General features: G+C 46.1%; 1 long non-coding RNA gene across 1 annotated transcript in view; it reads right to left on the reverse strand.

Moving 5' to 3' along the window:
- Positions 1 to 24,215, reverse strand: part of LOC142818384 (uncharacterized) — a 129,849-nt gene that overhangs the window by 33,713 nt on the left and 71,921 nt on the right. Inside the window, exon 2 of the long non-coding RNA XR_012895878.2 lies at positions 17,685 to 17,809. This is a non-coding gene — a long non-coding RNA (uncharacterized LOC142818384). The remainder of the gene's footprint in view (positions 1 to 17,684; positions 17,810 to 24,215) is intronic.

The raw sequence follows: 24,215 nt of genomic DNA on the forward strand, positions 1-24,215 counted from the left end.
GGGTGCTGACACAGACAGATGTGGAACGAACAATAGGTGCTTTGCAGCCACTCCTCTTCAGCGCTGTTAAATAACCTTCAGCAGAGCTGCTGTGGCCACTTCCAAACGAAACACACATTCCTGTCTCCTTTCTCCCTCCCTCCCTCTCCCCCCCCCCCATTTTTATGGAGGGAATGAGATGGAGAAGTAAAAATTATTAACCCTAGGGTCAGCGCTGGCTGCCTCATTCCTCTCTCTAGCTTCAAGCACTTTCTCCCTCATCTGTTTTACAGACAGTGATGTTCAGCTCAACACATTTGCATACACTTATTGCATTTATTTTAGTCTTTATCTATTTATTTATTTTTAAAGAGACAGGGCCTCATTCTTTTTCCTCCTGCTTATAGCAAAAAGAAGGCATTCTTCCTGAGGCCTTTCTGTGTCATTTTTCCCTCCCTTGTTCATTATTGATGGAGCAGAGAAGGGAATGTTTGAGTTAGCTTGTTTTCCTTTTTTCCACCCTAAATTTCACCTGTGCATTTCACCCTGATTATAGCAGGATGTGTGCATGCACAGAATATTGTAGAGCAGAGGTGGGCAAATATTGGCCCCTGGGCCAGATCTGGTCTGCCAGAGTTAGCCTCTGGTGGGCCTCCACATCACCATATTTACCTGCACCTCCACATGTATGGAGGATTGTTGTTCCTGTTGACTGCAGATCTCTGAGCTTGGCCAATGGGAGCTGCTTTTGCCTGTACCTACAGAGGCACAGATAAATACAGCAGTAGTGGCGCATTAGGGGCTATCCCTGGAGAACTGCTGTCATTTTGTTGCCTACCCCTGGTGTAGCATCAATGGGACTGAAGTGATAGTGGTGCAAGCTCTTTCTGATTTATAGCAAGGCTCTTGAGATAACAGATGTTGTCGAGAACACCCCAGCTTCTGGAGTCATGTGAAATAGTGAGAAATCACACTATATCAAATTTGAAAATGAAGTTTCTAGCCCCCCCATGGCTGCAGAAAAAAGCTTGGAACATGTGACATAAATGTGCTCTAAAAGTTCAGAAACCAAAAGCAAAGTTAAAACCAATTAACTTTTTAAAAAAATTCTGATTTAAGCTAATCTCATGATACTGAGGGTGGGATGTATGACTTTGAAAATTTGAGTGTCATTCAATCCAACAGTGTGTCTTTGCTTTTACTCTGGAGCTGCATCCATGTTGACTCAGCCATAGTGACACACTGCCTTGCATCATGGGAATTGTAGTCAGGATGGGGAAACAGGATCTGCCAGACAGAATGGACACATGGGGACCCCAGAACAACTTTCATGAAGCACCCCAGTAGCTCAGGTAAAGTGAAGTGTTGACCCAAGCTGAAGCAAAGTTTCATTCATTCATTCAGCGTGGATTTGTCAAGACCAAATTTCATCAAATGAACCTTGTAGCTTTCCTTGCCAGGGTTACAGGCCTAGTGGACAGGGAAGAAGCAGTAGTTGTGGTATACCTAGAGTTTAGTAAGGCTTTTGATACTGTCTCACATGATCTGTTCATAATCAAATCAGAGAAATACAATCTAGATGGTGCCACACTGACATGGGTACATAGCTGGTTTGAAAAATGTTCCCAGAGAGTAGTTATCTATGGTTCACAGTCATGCTGGAAGGACATAACAAGTGGGGTCCCACAAGGATCAGTTCTGCATCTGGCCCTGTTGAGCATCGTCATCAGTGATTTAGATATTGTCTTAGGGTGTGTCTTCACTGCACCCTTAGCTCAAAATAAGCTATGCAATTTGAGCTATGCAAATTGCATTGCTTATTTCAAGCGTATTTCAAAATAGCTTATTTCGTAATTTGGTGCTGTCTACACAGCACCAAATTTCAAAATAAACCAATATTCTGAAATGTCCCTTAATCGTCATGGAACAATGTTTACAGGGATGTTGGAATAGCATACCTGTTATTTCAAAAGCTATTTTTAAATAACGGGTGTGCTGTCAAGATGCAGAATAGCTATTTCAGGATATTGGAAACATCCCAAAATAGCTCCTCAGTGTAGACGTACCCATAGAGAATACACTTGTAAAGTGGGTGGATGATACCAAGCAAGTGTTTTGGAGAGTAGGCTTACAATTCAAAATGACCTGGACAAACTGGAGCACTGGCCTAAAGTAAGTAGGATGAAATTCAACAAGAACAAATGCAAAGTGTTCCACTTAGGAAGGAACAAGCAATTGTGCAGATACAGAAGTTACTGCCTAGGAAGGAGAACTGTGGCAAGGGATCTGGGGTCATAGTAGACCACAAGCATAGTAGACCAGAGTCAACAGTGTGACACTGTGGGTGGGGGGGGGTGTGCAAACATCATTCTGGGATGTATTAACAGGAGTATTGTAAGCAAGACATGAGAAGCCATCCTTCCCCTCAACTCCATGCTGATTAGGCCTCAACTGGAACATTATGACCATTTCAGGAGCGAGGTGGGCAAATTGGAGAATGTCCAGAGAACAGCAACAAAAAATGATTAAAGGTCTAGAAAATCTAGAAGATGGAAAAGAAAATGGTCTTGTTTAGTGTGAAGAAGAGAAACCCGAGACAGGACATGACATAATTTTCGAGTAGATACAAGGTTGTTAAAAGGAGACAGCATGGGGTCTAAGGCACTGCTCAAAGTGAGAGCATGGTGTTAACCCTGTGTTTTAGACATACTGCTTATGCTGGGCACCAATTTCAGGATGATTTGGAAGTTTAAGCATTTTGTCTGTTGCTGCAGCACAGTTTGACCACCCTGCTGAGGTAAGGATAAGGTTGCCAGCTTCCTAATTCCACAACGCTGAACAGCCTTGCCTCTCCCCCTGCCTCTCCTCCCCTCTGAGGCCTCATCCCCCATTCACTTCAGTCCCCTCTCTCCATCATTTGTTGTCCTCCACCCTCACACACTCTCACTGTGCTGAGGCAGGCTGTGGGTGGGGACTCCAGGATGGGGCCAGAAATGAGGAGTTCAGAGTGTGTGTGGAGGATGGGGAGGGAAGGGCTGAGGCAGAAGCTGGAGTGTGGGAGGGAGGTAGGGAGGGCACCAGCTAGGGGGTGAACAGCCTGGAGTGGGGCCAGGTCTGCAGGTTTGGGGAGTGAGAGCAGACTCAGGGTTGGGAGCTGGGGTGCGGGAAGGGGTGTACACTCCATCTGGGGGTGAAGCCAGGGATGAAAGGGCTTAGGATACAGGAGAGGATTCAGGGCACAGGCTCTGGAAGGGAGCTAGGGTCAGGAGGGGTGTGGGCTCTGAGAGGAAGTTTGGGTGTGGGTGGGGGTTCCAACCCACAGGGAGTTAGGATGTAGGGTCTGTGTCTGGAAGGGAGTTAGGGTGTGGAAGGAGGCTCAGGGCTGGGGCAGGGGATTAGGATGTAGGAGGGGGTTTGGGTGTTGGAGACAGCTAGGTTGCAGGATAGGTTAGGAGGTTCTGGGCTCTGGCTGGGCAGTATTTACCGCAGGCAACTCCCTGCTGCCCAGGCTCCATGCTACTCTCAGAAGTGGATGGCGTGTCTGGCCCCTAGGGAGAGAAGCAGCCAGATGGCTCTGTGTGGTGCACGCTGCCTGCCCCTGCAAGCACCACTCCTGTAGCTGTGGTTCCCAGTTCCACAGTTTCGTTTGCAATCCAGACTCCTGGCAGCCCTAGTCAAGGACTGTCTCTGTGTACTGCAAAATGGGGCTCTGATTTCAGTAAAGGTCACTAGACAGTATTGAAAAATAAATAAGTATGTGGTGGGGGGATGTCACACATTCCTTAGCTCCTGTAGGCTGAGCTCAGTACACACACCAGGAGTCCTTGCATCCTCTAGCTCCTTCTTTTCAGGGCTCTCTACCTCTCTCCTCACTCCACCCCTCCCTACCCCCTGCTTTCCCTCTTGTTGGGGGTCTTTGTGTTCCTTCTTTCCCCCTTCCCTGTCTGATTTCTTTCTGCCTGCGAGCTGAGGCCTTCAGGGTGTCAATCTCTTAATCTCTGTGGGCAGAGCTGAGAGGGGTGGTGCTATGCTGGGTGGGGTCAGTGTCTGACTTCATCCAACTCCTTGAGCTGTAGGTAATTACAGAAAGCTGAGGCTGCTAACCAGAGGCGAGAAGCTCTGGGTGCCCCCCTTTGCCCTTTCCAGTGTTCTGACTTTTCACTAGGGTACCCATATTTGAACTTTCAAAAAGGAAGACCCCCCTGAGAGGGAGTCTACCAACTCACGTTATATTAATGTGTTATCTACTGAACTATATAATACTATATAACAGTGGTGCTCAACCTTTTTTCCACCGTGACCCTCACGGCTGGGCCTGGCTGTCGGCGGCGACGCAGCACAGGGCTCAGATCCAGGTGGCCGAGGGCTGGGCCTGGCCATTGGCGGCAGTGCAGCGACCCCCCAGGAAGATGTCCACGACCCCCTTTGGGGGTCGTGACCCATGGATTGCACACCACTGCTATATAGTTTATAACACATTAATACAATGTGAGTTGGTAGATACTGATACAGATACACTCCCTGTCAGAGGTGTCCTTTTTGAAAGTTCAAATATGGGTACCCTAGTTTCACCATATAAAATTTCTGCCCATCGATGCCTAGAACAGACCCCGAAATAGGGAGCTGATGAAATGCAGGGCTCGATGTCTGTCATCTTACAGACAAAAGAAGCAGAGAAAGGCTGTCAAATTGAGTGGACGAGTCGAGGAGGATGAGAAAGAAAGTGCAAAATCTGGAGGCAGAGGGCAGGTAAATGGATGATACAGCTAGTATCAGTGAATGTGTGGAGGAAGCAGGGACCATGCAATGAGAGCAGCTAATTAGAGAAGCATGTTGTGAAGAAGGGCTTTGACAGTGAAGGTCAGAAGCTTGAATTTGTCTTGGAAAGATCTGGCTCAAATTGATCTGCCAACTTTCCCAAAGTGGGAACTGCTGTCACTTCCAGTTGCACCTTTTCTCCGTTTTGTGCTGGGGTCAGTGCAGACACACCAGGAATTAGGAACATTTATTGGTTTCCCCGCTTTGGTGGGGTTTCAATATAGCATCACCTGCAGCCACAGCATAAAAAGTGCACATTGGGGGTGGATAGGAAATGTGGCTGGGAGGCACACCGAGGATTCTGGTCTGCTCTGGAAGAAGAAGCTACCCCCAGTCTAAATTAGAGCAGCCTCAGAAGGACTCTGATTTATGGCAGCCATCCGGGGAGCTGTAGTTGATCTTCTCTATGGTAGAGAGCTGCCCAGAATGTTTACTGCAGCATGTACAACAGAGATTCCCTGACATCTCCCCTATCATTCCCACTCTTCTTCTCTGGCCTCATCCTTCCCCTGAACTGATGCTTGCAGGGCAGGCAGCGGGGGACCATTTATGATGAACTGACACAGCCTGCACTGGAGGATTTCCCCCATGGTCTTCTAAAAGTCACATTTCTGGCCCCATATGCTCCTGGAGTACTGAATAAAGGCACCCCAGGACAGGAAGAATCTGTCCCCATGGAAGGAAACCCCTGCTCTAGACATATGCTTGGGGTCCCTTTTAGCTATACCTCTTGATGTGCAAACTTCATACCCCAGCCCTCTTAGGGTCTGAAAGCTGTGGTGGGAGCAGATCAGGTCTGAGTGGACAGGTTGATTTCTGACCCGGACTTAATAACCCAAGAGACTCCCCTGATAATCCATGCCAGTTTCCCATGGAGTGCAGGACTTGCGGAAGTCTGGTGACTTCCTGTATCTGTTCATGTGGGCACATCCAGTAAAGTTTTGTACATGATGGGGTTGCCTTGATGCAAGGAATTCCCCTGAGACATGGCAGGTATTAATTTAGATTTGACTCTTGCTCTTTTCATAAAGGGGGATGAGTCTAACACTTCAGCAGCTGCTTGCAAGACAATGGGACATTTCCCTTGTATTTCTCTTCTGCATCCATTGTGATGGGACCCTGACAGGATATGGGGTTGCAGTATAATTATAGAATCACTAGAAATTACTTTATTTGGACCCTGTACAAAGAGGTGTGACAGGCTCAACTAGCAAGCACAAAGCCACTGTGCGTCTCTTCCCTGGACCAGAGGAGACAACCACAGTACTGATGACTATGGCAGAGCAAAATAATGGGGTGCAGGTTTCCAGGAGACACCCACCTCATTATAAATGCTGTGCATGGTCTTTTGTTTTTCAGAATGGCTGGAATTATCCATGTACAAAAAGCTTATTTCTTAACATGTGTCATTCTAAGGCACTTTTCACAGTGTCTTTGTTGTTGTGAAACCTTGATGACGAGGTTGCATTTGGCAGAAAAAAATCAGTCACTTTGTTAAATTCTTACTTGCTTGGGAAACAAAAGACATAGAGCTGGCAGTCTGAGCACGTCATATCCAGCCTTAGTAATACTGGAGTCAATTTAAATGCTTCTCCCCTAAAACAGCCTCCCTCTTACATAAACAACTGGCACTGCATCTGGTTGAGCTCCTATTGAGAACGGAGTTACTAAACAAAACTGGCATGTTTAGGCTCTCCGGTGTATTTATTGATGTGGATGGGGGAGGAGGGATTCAGGAAGGAAATCAATGAACAGATTTTTTCTTTTTTTAAGAAAAAGTGAGCCTCAGCTAATATACACATGTAGAATCCCAAGTGGGTGAGCTATCCGCAGAGAAAAGTTTTCTATTACAAGTGTTCCTTTAAAATGACACAGCCACATTACAATGATCTGCTACCAGGGCTGTGCTCGTGAACATATTTTTCTTTTCATAAGAATACTTTCTCTTAATTTCAGTGATTTTTTTTGTCCACACTTCATTTGCATAGGTTTTTGCGGAAGAGGGAAGCTGTGTAGACGTAGCCTTGCTGACAGGATGGTTGTCCTGAAGGCTGCGCAGTCATTCACAGAAGAGAGGGTATGTCTACACTACCCCCCTAGTTCGAACTAGGGGGGGTAATGTATGCATACCGAACTTGCTAATGAAGCCCGGGATTTGAATTTTCCGGGCTTCATTTGCATAAAGCCGGCCGGCGCCATTTTTAAATGCCGGCTAGTTCGGACCCCGTGCCGCGCGGCAACACACGGCACGGACTAGCTAGTTCGGATTAGGCTTCCTAATCCGAACTAGCTGTACGCCTCCTGGAAGCCTAATCCGAACTAGCTAGTCCGTGCCGTGTGTAGCTGCGCGGCACGGGGTCCGAACTAGCCGGCAGTTAAAAATGCTGCCGGCCGGCTTTATGCAAATGAAGCCCGGGAAATTCAAATCCCAGGCTTCATTTGCAACTCCGTATGACTACATTACCCTCCCCCCCCAGTTCAAACTAGGGGGGTAGTGTAGACATACCCAGATAGAGCACCAGAAGCATCCCAACTTCACTACACCAGTGAGCTTCATTTTTTGTTTTTGAGGGGCTCAACTCCAGGCATGACAAGGGAGGCCCTTTGTACGCCTACACTACAGAGAAAGATCAAAGTTGCCACTGTCGATCTTCCAGGGTTCAAACTAGTGGTCTAGTTAAGATAGCTAATTCAAAGTGAGAGGGGTACTCCAGTCGATGCAGGTAACCCTGCTTTCATGAGGAGTAAGTGAAGTCAAAGGAAGAGTGTTCTCCCTTCCAGGAACAGTCCAAGACCGGCTGCGGCAGCTGGCGCCCCAGGCAGAACATGCGATCGGCACCCCCGCTTACACAGCTGTCAATGGTGTGATGTCTTCATCGGGCGCCCCGGACGCCCTGTGACGTCATCATCGGGCTTTCCGGATGCCCCGTGATGTCATAATTGGGCGCCCCGGACATGCTGTGACATCATCATCGGGCACCCCATTAAAGGCGACGCCCTAGGCGACCACCGAGTCTGCCTATACTCACGGGCCACCCCTGATCCCTTCAGCTTTCTGCTGTGTGGCCAGTGCCAAAAGCCAAAGTAAGCTGAAGTTGCGTAGCTTAATTTCACTTTGTCCTGTAGTGTAGAGCCCTCTGAGTCTCCTCTCCCACATATCTACACTGGGAAATTATTTTGAAATAAGTTATTCTGAAATAATAACTCTCAGAATAACTATTTCAAAATAGTGTTATTCCTCTTCGCAAGCAGGAGTTATTATTTCAAAATAACAGGCTAGGTAGCGTGAACACTTGCCCTGTTATTTCAAAATAAGGAGTAGACATGTCCCTACTTAACTACTTCCCCACTGATGACAATGCCCTGGAACCTATGTCCTCTCTGAGGCCCTGATCAGGCAAAGACTGAAATGTGTTTAACCTGACGCAGGAACTCACTTTGGCTGATAATAGTTAAAGTTTCATGTGAGAGGAAGGGTGGTGAGTGGTGGAGACACTAGCTTGAGACTCAAGAGACTGAGTGTGAGTCCCTGCTCTGTAGCACAACCCTTATGAGACTACAGGAAAGTCCCCACCTGTAAAGTAAGGCTAACAGAACATGCCGATGTCATAGGGTGTTTTGAGGAAGAGTGTTTTACCAGTTGTGAGGTGCCTCAGATACTAGGGCAATGGGTTTGTAGCAGTAGTGAAGATAGCTATGGGTATGTCTACACTACTCCGCTAGTTCGAACTAGCGGGGTAATGTAGGCATTCTGCACTTGCAAATGAAACCCGGGATTTGAATTTCCTTGGCTTCATTTGCATAAACTGGGCGCCACCATTTTTAAATCCCTGCTCGTTCAAACCCCGTGCCGCGCGGCTACTCGCGGCACGAACTAGGTAGTTCGGACTAGGCTTAACGGTAGTTCGGACTAGGAAGCCTAGTCCGAACTACCTAGTTCGTGCTGCGTGTAGCTGCGCAGCACGGGGTTCAAACGAGCAGGGATTTAAAAATGGCGGCGCCCAGTTTATGCAAATGAAGCCCAGGAAATTCAAATCCCGGGCTTCATTTGCAAGTGCGGTATGCCTACATTACCCTCCTAGTTCGAACTAGCGGGGTAGTGTAGACATACCCTATCTTTTCATCTTGGCATGGCTGAGATCTCAGTCAGGACTAACCCCCTAGAGCAAGAAAGTAAAGGCAGCATTTGCATTTCAGCATGAAGGAGAAACAGGGGGAGGGGCAGTTGTTGGAAGAGAGGGGCATTTTCTTAACATCCAGAATGTTCTTAACATTCTGTGGCCATAGGGAGGTCCTGACACACAGCTGTGTAGGATGAGCCAGATTGCAGCTCCTCCATATTTGCTTTCTGAGGTTCAGGCGACACTTACCTCCCCCCTCATTCCTTGTTTCTGCACACCCCTTCCATGGCCCCACAAAGTCATGAGCCCTTCTTGTTAAACAGGGCCGATGCTGGCCATCATGCCTGAAAAAGGAGCAGGACAGGCCAATTCTCTGTGATCATCGGAGCTATTTCCAATCCCTCATTAAGTCATGCCTCTAAGTAGAGAGAATACCACCCAGAAGGAGTAACTCCTTGGATACCTCTGAGGAACCCTGGATGCTGTCCAGTATTCAAATGTCTCCAGCTGATTAGCAGGGCACCACAGCTAAGTTTTGTGTTTTTAGGGGTGGCGCACATACCTCAGTGCACATTAAAAATGATTCTGCATATGGATGGAGAAAATACACATGTGGAGTGAACTTTGGTGCTGTCTCACAGTCTCTGCACAGTGTCCCTTTCCCACTCACTTATTTTTACCTTTTGGCCTTAGCTTAGTTTCTTGTGGCCTGTAATACTTTAGTCTCATTTCGGTTGTAGGGTTTGGAACATAAGTGCATATATACTAGGAAGGCAGGAGGTCAGATTTGCTGGTCCCTTCTGATATTAAACTGTATGATTCTAACGGGTCTGACCTTTTTCCTAATTCTGTTTTGTTATTTCTACACTACGGAGCTATTTCAGGATACTGGCACCTAATACTTATTGATTTTGAAGGGATTTAGGCCCCTATTCTGCTTAGAATAGGGTTAATAGTATACAAAAGGGGCTCAGTGAAGATAAATACTTTAGTGATGGCGAGCTGCTTAGATTCTATGAGAATAGAGAGACTCCTTATGTTCTACTCCAGCCCGGCATAATCAATGATTTTGACAAATGTTTTGCAGTTTCACCAGAAGATTTTGATCCTAACTAGAATGGGGCAGAGGACAGAAGTTTCATTTCGTGAAGGCTCTCAAGACTGGGAAACTCAGCCATGTTCCCAATCAGAATGCCAACTGACCAAAACATTCAGCACCAAAAAGCATTTTAAAATGAAAAATCATAACATGCTGTAGCTCTTCTTTTAACCTGTTTTTCCACCACAATGGACCCGACGTGGGGAAGTATTTTGATTTGGCCAGAACTGCACATTTTGAAATTAATTCGAAATAAGCTACACAATTTGCGTAGCACAAATTCCGTAGCTTATTTTGAGCTAAGGGTGCAGTGTAGACGCACCCGGGCCCATGTCTAAACACCCATTGATTATTCTGGTAGTAAGATCAAGCTCAGGAATGAGAGCATAAGGGGCACATGCAGAATCAGACCTTTCATTTCTGAGAATGTTGACACCAAAAGACACCTGACTACAACAGCACCCCCGGTGGCTAGAATCTGGCTCCTATTGCTCTTCCTCAGTTGGGCAGCATTCTGATTAAATTTACCTCAATTTGTCCTTTTTTTAAAATGGACGTCTTTTCTTAAGTACTCATTTACCACAATTAAAACTCCCCCACCCACCTCCCGAAAGAATTAAATTAAATGTATTACGTCTTAGGTTTGATGTCTACAGAAATTGCTTGCAGACGGTCAGAATGGTCCAAAGGCAAAAAAAGAAGAATGAAAGGAAATGAATAGTGGGTGAGGAGGGAAAATGCATAGCACTGCTGATACGCCATGATAAATAATTATGAGTTATTAATTTTAAATTACACCCTTAATGCATTGCATGATTTTAATTCCCACTGCAGTATTAATATAGGGATTCTGGGTTTGATTAATTTAAAGCAGAATGGAAAGGTGCCAATTAAGGGTACTGTCTGGGAACTTTCAGGTGTCGATAGCTCTCAGCTGCTATTTCCCCGGGTGGAGAAATAGTCCCGGAGAAGAGGAGTGCTGGCTGGGAGCCATGTGCAACAAGGTAGATTAATCTTTGAGGCCCAACCGCACTCTTTGTTTCTGACATTTATCAAAACCATAACCAAGCTCATCGTGTACTCAGTTTAGCACAAACTGATCATGAGACAAGAGGTTTCACAGTCTGAAGCCACAAGATTAATCAGTGAGCTCACTGAATTGTTTTACCAAGGAACCCAAAAGTGTGATGGTTTGCTGGTATAAGAGCCCCCAGGCCCTCATTGTGTTAGGCATTGTTCAGTGACTGAGCTAGAGTGAACCCCTACCTCTCACAGCTCAAGGCCAGAATGTCTATGCCAATAGACACCCAGATGAATCAATGCTCCCAAGCAGGCTGTGGGTATGTCTACACTACCACCCTATTTTGAACTAGGGTGGTAATGTAGGCAACCGGAGTTGCAAATGAAGCCCGAGATTTGAATTTCCCGGGCTTCATTTGCATAAAGCCGGGTGCCGCCACTTTTAAATGTCCGCTAGTGCGGACTCCGTGCCGCGCGGCTACACGCGGCACCGACTAGGTAGTTCGGACTAGGCTTCCTATTCTGAACTACCGTTACTCCTCATTTCTCCTCGTTTCACTAGGAAGCCTAGTCCGAACTACCTAGTCCGTGCCGCGTGTAGCCGCGCGGCATGGAGTCCGCACTAGCGGACATTTAAAAATGGTGGCGCCCGGCTTTATGCAAATGAAGCCCGGGAAATTCAAATCCCGGCTTCATTTGCAACTCCGGTTGCCTACATTACCACCCTAGTTCGAACTAGGGTGGTAGTGTAGACATACCCTCGGAAAGGATTAGAGCCACTGGCACTGGGTCCCAGGTTGCTTCCCTGTGCGCTGAGCCACACCGATTCTGGAGCAGGAATGTGCTCTGCCTTTAAACTGAGACTGATTTTTTTAACCCCCCTCCCTATCAGCAAGAAGGAGAGGGCAGATTGCAGTGGTTTGGTGCTGAGCTAGGCTGATTACGAAGCTTGAGAACAGACCTAGCAATGGAATGGGGGAAGGGACAGATTTTAAAATATTGAGGGGTTCCCTGCTAATTCCAGTTTTCTCTAAGCCAAATACCAAAATTCCTGCTGCATTCTACTCTGGCAAGGAAGTGGGAGGGGACTCCGATTGGGTTGGCATTGATGGAAGTGAACAGTAACTTTGGAACTCTGTCCCATACCAACTAGAATTGCTAAGCATTTTTGTTCTCAAATGAAATAAGTTCTCCCGCTATGTCCAAGTTGTTTTCAAAGACCAGCCACAGCTGAAGATAGGCTGGTCCAGGTCTCTGAGGAGGTTCAGAAAATCCTTTTTCTAGATGCCAGGCTGGTGTGTCTTGTCCATTGATCATCAGAACTGGGGTTGGAAAGGAATATTGTCTGGGACATTGAGAGCATGGTGGTTCAACTTTCTCTGCACTATGGTGATGATCCTACCTGGTGATGATCCTTCTATCAGACCCTCATGATACCTTGTTCCTTCCTGTTCTCCTGTGGCATGAAACAGCTGAGTTTCCCGAGGACTAAAATGCATTAGAAAAGCAAGGATGGGGTTCTCTCTTGTGTTGTCTCACCTTGAGGCCAACTGACTACAACTACACCACAAAGAACAAAAGGGATTTAGCTGTCTGAAGTGCTTTTGTCAAACTAAAGTATTTGGGCTCAAAGTAAAGGCATCCTGGTGAACTGTAATGAGCTATGATATCCATGTGGTCAGACTAGATGACTTATTGATCCTTCCTGGCTGCACACTCCATGAATTTCAGTCACTGGCATTCTCTTTGAACCAGTTTGTCGGCTGCTACACACACCACTTGTGATGAACCAAATCTGCTGTGAGTCTTACATGCATATAGCCCAAGAGGAGCTGGAAGATTCAGTAACTGAGCAGCCTGGCTCATGTACTAATACTATTCCCATAAGTGTTTTGTAGTAAATCCAGATTCACAAACCTAAGACTGCTCTTCATTTCCAAAGCAGAAACCATAAGCACTGAAAGCCGCGGTGAGAACTTGTCCAGCCGTCATTGTGACGCAGGTCTGGAAGGCCCTAGTTGCAAAACCCAGCTGTTCTCCCATTTGCCTGCTGGAGTTTAGCCACAGACTGGAAGCTGCTATAACTTTGCTTTCTGAGTAAACTTCAGTAAGTGTGACAATCGCTTTAGCTTCCCAGTGAGGATTTACCAGGCTTCTGTTATATCTCTGCAAGTCAGAGTTCTCCAAATGGCATCAGAGAGCAGCCAGAGAGGTCAGCCAGTTAGGTTGCACAGTCGCTCAAAGCTCTGTTCCAAGAGGCATTAAAGACAGGATTATGTCTAAGAGGGTTAGGGAGGGAGGAGTGAAACAGGCTTGTCTTGCACAGAACCTGGGCGATAAGGCTGTGTTCTATAGGTGTGAACGCTCTGGTGTGCAAGCCTCGGAACTGATATTTTCGAGGAAGAAATTGGAAGGATAATACCATAGGCGGAGGGATCAAGTCTGAGTCAAAACTGTCTTCTTGCAGGCAGTTGGGGGGTGGAGAGAGAACGTGTTCTCTGAAACTTTTTAATCTGAGTCCCAGCTGCACAAAACTTCTACTAATGTTGGTCAAGCCATAACTCATAGATATGGATTCTCATTTACAAAGCTAGGCCTCTGATCAAATAGTCCTCTCTGTTGATCATCTCTTGTGGGTTGTGGCAGATTCTCCCTCTCCAGTCATTTTAAAATCAAGAGTGGATGCTTTGCTAAAAGATCTACTCTAGCAATTGTGATGGAAGTTCTCTGGTCTGTTACACAGGCGATCAGCAGTCCCTTCCAGTCTTGCAATATATGGTATAATGGCATCCTTTGCTACTGTAGATTCATCCCCAGACAGTCTGGAAACCCATAGACTAGACTTTATTTCTATGTCTTACGGGCCAAGTTGTGAGATGTGTTCATAGGATCTGCAGTGGTTCTGGATCATCTATCTACCTCTGATCTAATTTAAGGTGTTTATAGGGAGCCATTCACTCTAGTATTTTGGTGCCTCAGAAATGAGCAAACCCATTTGGATATAACAAAAAACACTTGTCCTCTAGGCCTGGAGTGTGGCCTAGTACATCAGCCATAATAGCCAGAGACATAGGTTCCATTCTGTTACTCTGCCACTCATTTACAAGGTGACCTTGGCCAAGTCTCTGTATGTCTTTTTTTCCTTTCTCTTCCTTATCTATTTACTAGTAGACTCTGTATGGATACAGTCTATGGAACAGCTAGGTGCTGCATTAATAAAAAAATAAAAATCCCCTTCATCCAGAATTCAAGCCAAGTTACAAACTGTTTTTGAGGGTCAGTTAAATGCAAGTAGCTCTTTAGTTGCTTTTAATTTTCATAATACCACATATTGGAATAGACACACTGAGATGTCACGTTTTTCTGTAACCTGCCTGGAGGCAGCAAAATTTTCCTCCCAGAGTCTGTTCCCTTGAGATTTCCAGCCTCATTTCACTGCCTCAGGAGGCCTGAATCATTTACAATTTTTCCCCCATACTTTTTGCAGGCACATCTTATCCCCACATCCAAAATGTTCCAGGTTTCACTATAATTAATTGCTGGGCAATGATAGCAAACTTAAGCGTGAACCCTGTTCTCAGTGAGTCGTCAATGAATGAATGGCAGCATCTGTAACTATTAATAGAGAGGCCTTAGCCAGAAAATGTAAAGCCAGACCCAAACTTACAACACTTTTCTTCTCGGTTGGCTCAACTTACTTGTTACTTACTGCAAGCCACAACCAAGATGGCTTCATTGTGCAAGGCACTGCAAAAACACATAGGCTACGTCTGGACTGGCATGATTTTCCACAAATGCTTTTAACAGAAAAGTTTTCCATTAAAAGCATTTGCGGAAAAGCGCGTCTAGATTGGCACGGACGCTTTTCCGCAAAAAAAGCCCCAATCGCCATTTTCACGATGGGGCTTTTTTTGCGCAAAACAAATCTGAGCTGTCTATACTGGCCCTTTTGCGCAAAAGTTTGTGCAAAAGGACTTTTGCTCGAATGGGAGCAGCATAGTATTTCCGCAAGAAGCACTGATTTCTTACATGAGATCGTCAGTGTTCTTGCGGAAATTCAAGCGGCCAGTGTAGACAGCTGGCAAGTTTTTCCGCAAAAGCTTCTGCTTTTGTGGAAAAACTTGCCAGTCTAGACACAGCCATAATGAAAGACAGTCGCTGTTCTGAGGAACTCACAAGCCACACAAGACAGTGAAGGAGGGATTAATAGAAGCACAGAGTGGAATGAATTGTGTTATAAATCCTGTGGCTGGATTTGTAAACCAGTTTTCCTGACGCACTGTCCACTAGGAAACACTGCCATTATGCTTTTAAAACTCAAAGAGATGGGTACTGTCTGTTATGGACATTTTGTTCTCTCTCACACACAGTGCTCCCTCTCATTGGAGATTTTTTCCCTTACAGGCAGTCCCCGGGTTACATGGATCTGACTTACATCGGATCCCTATTTACAAACGGGGTGAGGCAACCCCGCACTAGCTGCTTCCCCCTAGCAGACCAGGGAGACGCAAAGCTGGCGCCCGCCCCCCCAGCAGACCAGGGAGACGCGGAGCGGCTTTTCTCAGCAGACACCTCAGCTTGAGAATAAAGGACTGAGGGAAGTGAGGTGTGGGAGAATAAAACTGAGCTCTGGAGAAATGTTTGGCTAGAGTTTCCCCTACAATATGTACCAGTTCCGACTTACATACAAATTCAACTTAAGAACAAACCTACAGTCCCTATCTTGTACGTAACCTGGGGACTGCCTGTATTTATTTATGCATCTATATTTAAACATTCTAAGCACCTTTGATAAGAAGATTGAAATGATTTAGTCAGAACCAAATTACTGGACTCAGGTCAGGGTAACTGAATGAAAATTAGTACTCTAGCCTAATCTACGTCTCTTTTGTCTTAAAATCTGTGAACTGAAGTACTGATTTAGATACCCACATGCCTAATTTAGGCCATTCCATAACTAACTTTATATATCCAGGTTTGAAAACTTGGCCTACTGTTTCTGGGCAATTGTATGTAAGTTTCTGCTATGTCATTTGTGTCTGATTCTGAAACCTGGGTTCCCTTAATGCCCATTTGCCTGTCTAGCTAGGTTTTAATAAGATTGTGCGTCCCTGGGATATTTGGGTACTGATGTGTATTACAAAGCATTTCATCTTTCCATGAGAGGTGTCTGTGCTGTGCCATGCATACCCACTGAAATAGGAACACAATATCTAATGATGCAAATCAATTCTTCAACCTTGTCAGATGCTGCCTTTGGGCTTAGCTGCTGGATCTTCATCATCTGAGCCCCAAAATAAAACAGATTTGGATCTGGTTCTGTTCCACTGTTGAGAAGAGTGCCTGTATTGTGAGGGGATGTGGGACTAACTTGAATCCCACTAGGCCTTTCTGCTGTGAATGCTGTACTTATTAAGGGCCCCGATCCAACACCCACTAAAGCCAATGGGCACCTTCCCATGGACTTCTGCAGGAGTTGAATCTGACCTTAAGTAGCCTTTCCATTCAGATCCTTTCTGAACATATGGATCCTGGGTGAAATCCTGGCTCTTGAAGTCAATCAGAGTTTTGCTAATTCACTTTAATGAGGCCAGGATTTCACTCTCTATGTGAAGTATAACACCAGCCCTTCCTTTTCATGAGACTTTCCTCTACCCTCTCTCCTGCTTTCCCATAATCTATTACACAAAAGGAGGAAGGCTGCATAAACCTTCTCTAAGCCTCATCTACTATTACTACTAAACCCTTGAACTCCAAGTGGAGCATAGGTCATCTACAAGTTTCCTCCACTTCACTCTGTCTTGAGACAAAGCTTCTAGTTGACTCCAGAAGTACCCCAGTCGTTGTCCTTCAATCTCAATAGAAATTCTCCACTTTTATTTTAGAGTTTATTGCAGAGGATGAGCCAAAAACTGGCCCTGAATCCAAATCCCCATAGGCATCGCTCTCAGGGTACGTCTACACTAGTTCATTAGTTGAGCTAGGTAGAGTAATTAAGGCAAGTGGAGTTGCAAATGAAGCCCGGGATTTAAATATCCCGGGCTTCATTTGCATGTTCCCAGGCGCTGCCATTTTTAAACCTTAGTCCGAACTCCGTGCCCGCGGCTACATGTGGCATGGAGTAGGTAGTTCAAATTAAAGATCCTAATTCGAACTACCATTACCCTCGAGGAGTAACGGTAGTTTGAATTAGGATCTTTAATTCGAACTAACTACTCCATGCCGCGTGTAGCCGCGGGCACGGAGTTCGGACTAAGGGGGATTTAAAAATGGCGGCGCCAACTCCGCTTGACCTAATTACCCTACCTAGCTCAAACTAACGAGCTAGGGTGGTCGTACCCTCACTGCTTTCATTGGGGCACTGCTGATTTACTCCAGCTGAAGATGTGACCCTTTCAATTTTTGCCATAGCAGTAGCAGGTCAGATTTCAGGCCCTGTTCCTGCACTTATTTCAGCGGGTTTGGTTTCAGTTTGGATCCAAGCCCAGAAAGCACTTCTTGCCCATTTCTGATTTAAATATAGGCAATATCTTACTGGAATGGTTGATTGCAGGAGAGTTCCACCATGTGAAGCCAAAATTTCACTCAAAGAACTAACAAAATTCTGATGTCAATGAATCCAAACAGGAACCTTACTCTTGACTCACCTTCAACTTCAGGGTCAATCAAATCTAATCAGCATGTTCATCTCAACACAGCCTGCTTGACCATCATGAATGCCCTCAGGGAAAGGAGAGAAAGGAATGACACAATAGGGTTTCCCCTCCTTTACCTGCAGATGAGAAAGAACAAGAATAAGAAGCATCTAACCTTTATTTAGAGGAAAGGCAAGATTGTCTAATGGTTAGGGTGCTGTCTTAAGGTACATCTAAATTACATCCCTTTTTTGATAAAGGGATGAAAATTAGATGTGTCAAAATTGTAAATGAAGCCAGGATTTGAATTTCCCACCCTGCATTTACATAATGGTGGATGTGGCTTTTTTTTGAAAAGCAGCTTTTCAGAAAAAAAAATACTGCGGTCAAGACAGGGATCATTAAATAGAAATGCCCTGTTTCGAAAGATCCTATAACCCTCAACAAATGAGGTTTACAGGATCTTTCGAAACAGGGAATTTCTGTTGAATGATCCCCATCTTGACCGCAGTTTTTTTCGAAAAGCAGCTTTTCAAAAAAAAGCCGCAGCCGCCATTATGTAAATGAAGCACGGGAAATTCAAATCCCAGCTTCATTTACAATTTTGATATGTCTAATTTACATCCCTTTATCAAAAAGGGGATGTAGTTTAGATGTACCCTTAGGCTTGAGTCTCTGCTTTCCCCCAAATTAACGATTTTAGGGTTCTATTCTCCTACCCACCTCCAAGTGATCTGAGCAGCCGCTGCAGAGCTTGTATAGCCATAGGGAAGATGCTAGCAGACTTCATGCAATTGCTGGCATTTTTCCCCTTTGGGGATCAAAATTTGGAATTGGGCATATGGAGGTGTAGGGGTAGACTAGGGTGTTGGTATTGTATGTGTTACTCATGCTTGACAGGCTCTCTCAAGGAGGTCAGTTTTGCAACTTCTTCTAAAGGTGGTCATATTTGGATTTGACTGATCTCCGGAATATTGATCCACATCTGGCTCCCCTGTCCAGTGACTGCTTTGCTCCCAAATCTTACATGCTTTGGGCTTTGTAAGCTGAATTGGTCTAAAGTCTGTCCACACTACCAGTTACTTTGAGGTAATTTATGTCACTAGGGGTATGTCTACACTACCCCGCTAGTTCGAACTAGCGGGGTAATGTATGCATACCGCACTTGCTAATGAAGCCCGGGATTTGAATTTCCCGGGCTTCATTAGCATAAGCGGGGAGCCGCCATTTTTAAATCCCTGCTGCTTCGAACCCCGTGCAGCGCGGCTACACGGGGCTCGAACTAGGTAGTTCGGACTAGGGTGCCTATTCCGAACTACCGGTACACCTCGTTTCACGAGGAGTAACGGTAGTTCGGAATAGGAAACTAGTCCGAACTACCTAGTTCGAGCCCCGTGTAGCCGCGCTGCACGGGGTTCGAAGCAGCGGGGATTTAAAAATGGCGGCTCCCCGCTTATGCTAATGAAGCCCGGGAAATTCAAATCCCGGGCTTCATTAGCAAGTGCGGTATGCATACATTACCCCACTAGTTCGAACTAGCGGGGTAGTGTAGACATACCCTAGGGGATGTGAATAATCTGCCTTCCTGAATAATGCGTTATACTGACCTAAGCACCTGCTGACATAACTAATACCTCTCACTGAGGTTATGTCTACATTGCAGAGCTTTTCCGGGATAAGCTCCGCCACGCCCCAAAAATTTGGAAAAGCAGACATATTTTTTTGGCATCCCTGTAAACCTCGTTCTATGAGGAAAAAGGGATGTTTCAAAAAAGGATTTTTTTCCTGACGTTTGGCCCCATGTAGATGAGACAAATGTCGGAAAAGCTGCTTTCAGAAAAAAAACGGAAAAAGATATGCAAATTGCGGTTCGCAGTTTGAGTATCTTTTTCCAACTTTTCCCTGCAGTGTAGACACAGCCTGAGACAGGAGATGTTAAGTTGACAAGAGAGCTCTCCCACATCAGCTTACAGCATCTCCCTCATACGTGCTACTGCGACACAGCTGTAAGTGATGCAGAGTAGGTGTAGCCTAAGAATACAGTAGCTGTCACAGAGATTCATAGACTGAAATTCGGTCTCTGATTTCACTGGAGTTTGATTCACTCATTAATTTGAAAACTAGGTCTTAAAGCAGCATATCATTTATACTGTCCAATTCAAAAACACCTAAACAGTTTAGGCACCTAATGCTTATTGATTTTGAAGGGATTTAGGCCCCTATTCTGCTTGGAATAGGGTTAATAGTATTCAAAAGGGGCCCAGTGAAGATAAATACTTTAGTGCTGGCGAGCTGCTTAGATTCTATGGGAATAGAGAGACTCCTTATGCTCTACTCCAGCCCGGCATAATCAATGATTTTGACAAATGTTTTGCAGTTTCACCAGAAGATTTTGGTCCTAACTAGAATGGGGCAGAGGACAGACGTTTCATTTCATGAAGGTTCTCAAGACTGGGAAACTCAGCCATGTTCCCAATCAGAATGCCAACTGACCAAAACATTCAGCACCAAAAAGCATTTTAAAATGAAAAATCATAACATGCTGTAGCTCTTCTTTTAACCTGTTTTTCCACCACAATGGACCCGACGTGGGGAAGTGTTTTGATTTGGCCAGAACTGCACATTCCAATCAAATAGGGTTTGGTTCAAGCTTCTCTGACCAGCTATGGACTGGTTTTGAAAGATGTTCCACAGAGACATCTGCTCCATGTGCTTCTGACCCCAAGACTCCCACACCATCAATCTCCATCCATGCACGGTTTGCACCTCATGTCGATAGTTCCCTGACATGACCTAAACTCACAAAGACTTGTGAATGCTGTGCATTTGGACTGACCCTTTCATATGTCGCATGAGAGAGGGACCCTTCTGCTGACTGGGAAAGCTCCCTGTATTTATCCACTGGGATAGTCTTATGGGTTAACTAGCAAACAAAAGGACAGTAGGCCATTAGCTGGGGAGGTCCATAGGGGGTGCCATTGAAGGCATCACAAATGAATGGCACACAATACAGCAAGTGGGACCCTTCTGGAGCATCTGTCTGTGTGTAAGAAATAGGTTGAATAACCAGACTGTCCTTCCTGTCCAACTGGCTTTTTGATTTCCCTGTTGCTCTGGGGCATGCACGACAGCTGTGCAGCCGAGGGGGCCTTAGCAGATGCCTGCACCATCTTGAAGGGGCTGGTAAAACTTCAGCGGCTTCAGGAAGCACGGGCAGCCAGGCGCGCTGCTCCCACCTTGCTGTGCAGATGGCACCAGGCCCTGCGGGGGTATCCCCTCCCCTATGCTGGCTTAGAGCAGTGTGCCAGGCTGGCAGCTTGGCATAAGCATGAGAAGGGAGGCACTGATACAACAAGCAGCTGGCATCACCTGCTCTCCCTTGGAATGAGAGACCAAGGGAAAGGGCCCACACTAGCACACTAGCAGTGTGGCAAACGGGAACCTCCCAGACTGTGCAGGTGACCTGCAGAGGACACTAAACAGCAGCCAGCTCCAAAGCAATTATAGCATCCACCACTCTCTGCTTTCCATGTTAGAAAGAACCATGGACCCTTCTTTGCACAGTGCTGCTGAGCAACTCCCAGGGGGTCACTAAAAAGTTGTTGGTGGCCCTCCATGGAAGCCATCAGGAGATGAAGGTTGCCAGCTGACCCATGGCACGGTGTTGCTGGTGAGCCCTTATTTGATTTCTGCCCTTTCACCCAGGTTATCAAGTGCAGGCAAACCCATAAGATGCTGAAAAGCAGCACTGCCTTATGCACGGCCTCTGTTATTAATAGCAAAGTCCACACTGAACAAAACTTTCCCCCTCAACATCTCCGCTGGGTGATCAGACTGGCCTTAATCCACCTGTCATTCACCAGAGGTCAGTTGCTCACCTCTATATAGGCTCTTCTTTCAGTGCCAATTTTTGCCCTTCTATGAGGCCTCTTGCTGCTAAAGTCAAATCCTTCCAAGAGAAGGTCCATCCACTGTGACTGTTATTCAGGGACAGCAAGTGAGCCTTGCCAGGCCAGGCTTCTGCCCAGCAGCTGAGGGATGAATGGCTGAGACTAGGTCCTCTTGGATGTCTGCAAAGTGCAACCTTCTGTCCAGAAAACATCTCTCACCATTCTGGAGGATTCCCTGGAGATCTCCCCTTCAAGGCTCCCTGCTGAGGCTTCTCCTGGGAGCGTCTCTGCTCAAGAGTATCATGTTTCCCTCTGACTGGCTTTTATCAGGTCTAAGTGCTGATAAATCAGCCAGCTATGGTAGCCATCTGCCCCCAGGTGGGGCTTTCATAAGACAGTCCTGGGCAGACTGAGGCCAGAACTCCCCTAAAAGACTTGGATCTGGGCTGAGCTTTCAGTCTTGGTCTATACTGGGGATCTGCACCAATGTTACTGTATTGTGTGTGTAAACCCCCATGAAGAAGAGCTGCTCTGGGGAAAACAGAGTGCACCCATGCAACTTATCACACTAACACATTATGCCCTACCAGTGCCAATTCTGTAATAGGTAGTTGCAGCAGATCTGCTTTAGAGATTCACAGCTATGTCTACATTGAATTCAAATTCCCAAAGTCTAGAGTAGGTCCTGTTCAGTTCTCCCTTAGATAATAAGCTCATTTGACTCTATTGGGCCCAATGCCCACCAACCCATATAAAGCCAACACTCACCATCTCTCAGTTCTTGGCTTTGGGAATCTTACTGCAGTTCTGAGGGAGAAATACTCCATATCATCGTCTGGGATATAGCTGGTAGATACCTATTCTGAGCCACCCCTACCCTCCACTTTGTTAGGTGGTAACCCTCTCCCTTTTTTGTCTGCTACATAGTATTGGTTATAGAATCATAGACATAGTGGGCTAGAAGGGACCCTGAAATCATCAGGTGCTACCCCCTGCCCTGAGGCTGGATCAAGTAAACCTAGGTCATCACTGACAAGTGTTTGTCTCACCTGCTCTGAAACACCTTCCAGTGATGGAATTCTACTGCCTCACTCGGTGAGTTACTGTGGAGCTTACCTGTCCTTGGAGTTAGAAAGTTTTTTTCCTAACATCTAACCTAAGTCTCCGTTGCTGCAGATAAAACCCTTTAGTTCTTGTCCAACCCTCAGTGCACATGGAGAACAATTAATCCCCAACTCTTGAGAATAGTTCTTCACGTACTTGAAGACAGCTCTCAGGCTCCCCTTTGGATTTTCTCAACACTAAAGATGCCTTGTTGGTGGCAATGTTGGTTTAACTTTTTCCCGGGCCTCAGGTTTTCCGAACCTTTTAGCACTTTAGAATACCTGACCTACGAAAAGGTTTTTAGAAAGTTATGCCAAGGCTTAGCAGGGTTTGATTTATGCTATTAGTTGACAATAAACATTGATTTCATCGGAGACTAAAATCTATTGGGGGAAAACATATCCATCGACATGTCAGCAAACATGGCTCGCCTCCTCACTGGCGGCCTGTAGAGACTTGGCAGCACAAGCCATTCAGCTTTGTTCAGGGAGCCCTCTACAGCTCCAGGGTCACCGCCCCTCTCAGAGCTGGGAATTTGGAGCCATCCACAGGGAGGAGTCTTTCGGCAGTAGAGTGACCTCCCCTGCAGCTGAGAGTTTGGTTTCCTCCAAAGGCTATTGGACTGTGTGATGAGGTGTCTGCTACTCTGTGCCCCGACTCCCCTGCATCTTGTCCATGGGTGTCTCACGCCTCTTAGTCACACAGGGACCCCTTGGCAGCTGCCTGGTCAGTGCTGCCTCAAACCCCCTTTAACTTTTCTCACCTGTGAACATTTACATTAATTTGAAAAATGCTTATAAATTGAATTCTGCCACTCTTGGATGTAGCAGCCCTGCCCTGGCAGTATAATTACCACATAGCACTCCTCACAGCTTCAATCTATGCTCTATGGTGTTTACATTTGCAACTCCAAATAGTAGATTTTGGGGACTTGAACTGATTTTCAAGGTATTTTTCATTATTTCTTTAGAGGAAATCAGCACTGGGTGCTATCTTCTGTGCTCCTTTCCAAACAGGTTTACTTGGTGCCGTGTATTCCTCATCAGTGGCAGCCCGTCAATACAGGCAAACAAGGCAGTCACCTAGGGCAACAAGATAAATGGCCGTTGAGGGCTTTAGAGACGGGGGTGGCGATCGCGCGCCAATCGCGCGTTTCGTCTAGGGCGCAAGTTGCCAGCAGCTTGTCTAGGGCCACTCCTGTTCCTCATCACATTCTTTGTGACCAGAATTGTCCCCTTTCCAGTCTTTCTTATTACCTGTTCCTCCTGCCATTCTCATCCCGAGCACTCTCTCTGTCCTTCCCATGACAGGATTTTCATCATACATTTTCTCCCTCCACAGGTCTTGCTTTGTTTCCTCTTTCCTCCCTTCTGGTACATGGTGCCCTGGGATGGGCCATCTACAGGAGGGATTGAACCCACAAACCAAAAGCATAAGCTTCCACCACCTGAGCTAATGAACCATATTCTGTAGCTCATAGACAGTAGACTCTTAACCCTCTATTCCTTGATCAGCCAGTAGTGGTGTGGCTCTTTGTCTCCACCTAACC

This window comes from Pelodiscus sinensis, chromosome Z (genome assembly GCF_052426305.1).
Source record: "Pelodiscus sinensis isolate ZL-2025 chromosome Z, ASM5242630v1, whole genome shotgun sequence".
Taxonomy (NCBI): domain Eukaryota; kingdom Metazoa; phylum Chordata; order Testudines; family Trionychidae; genus Pelodiscus; species Pelodiscus sinensis.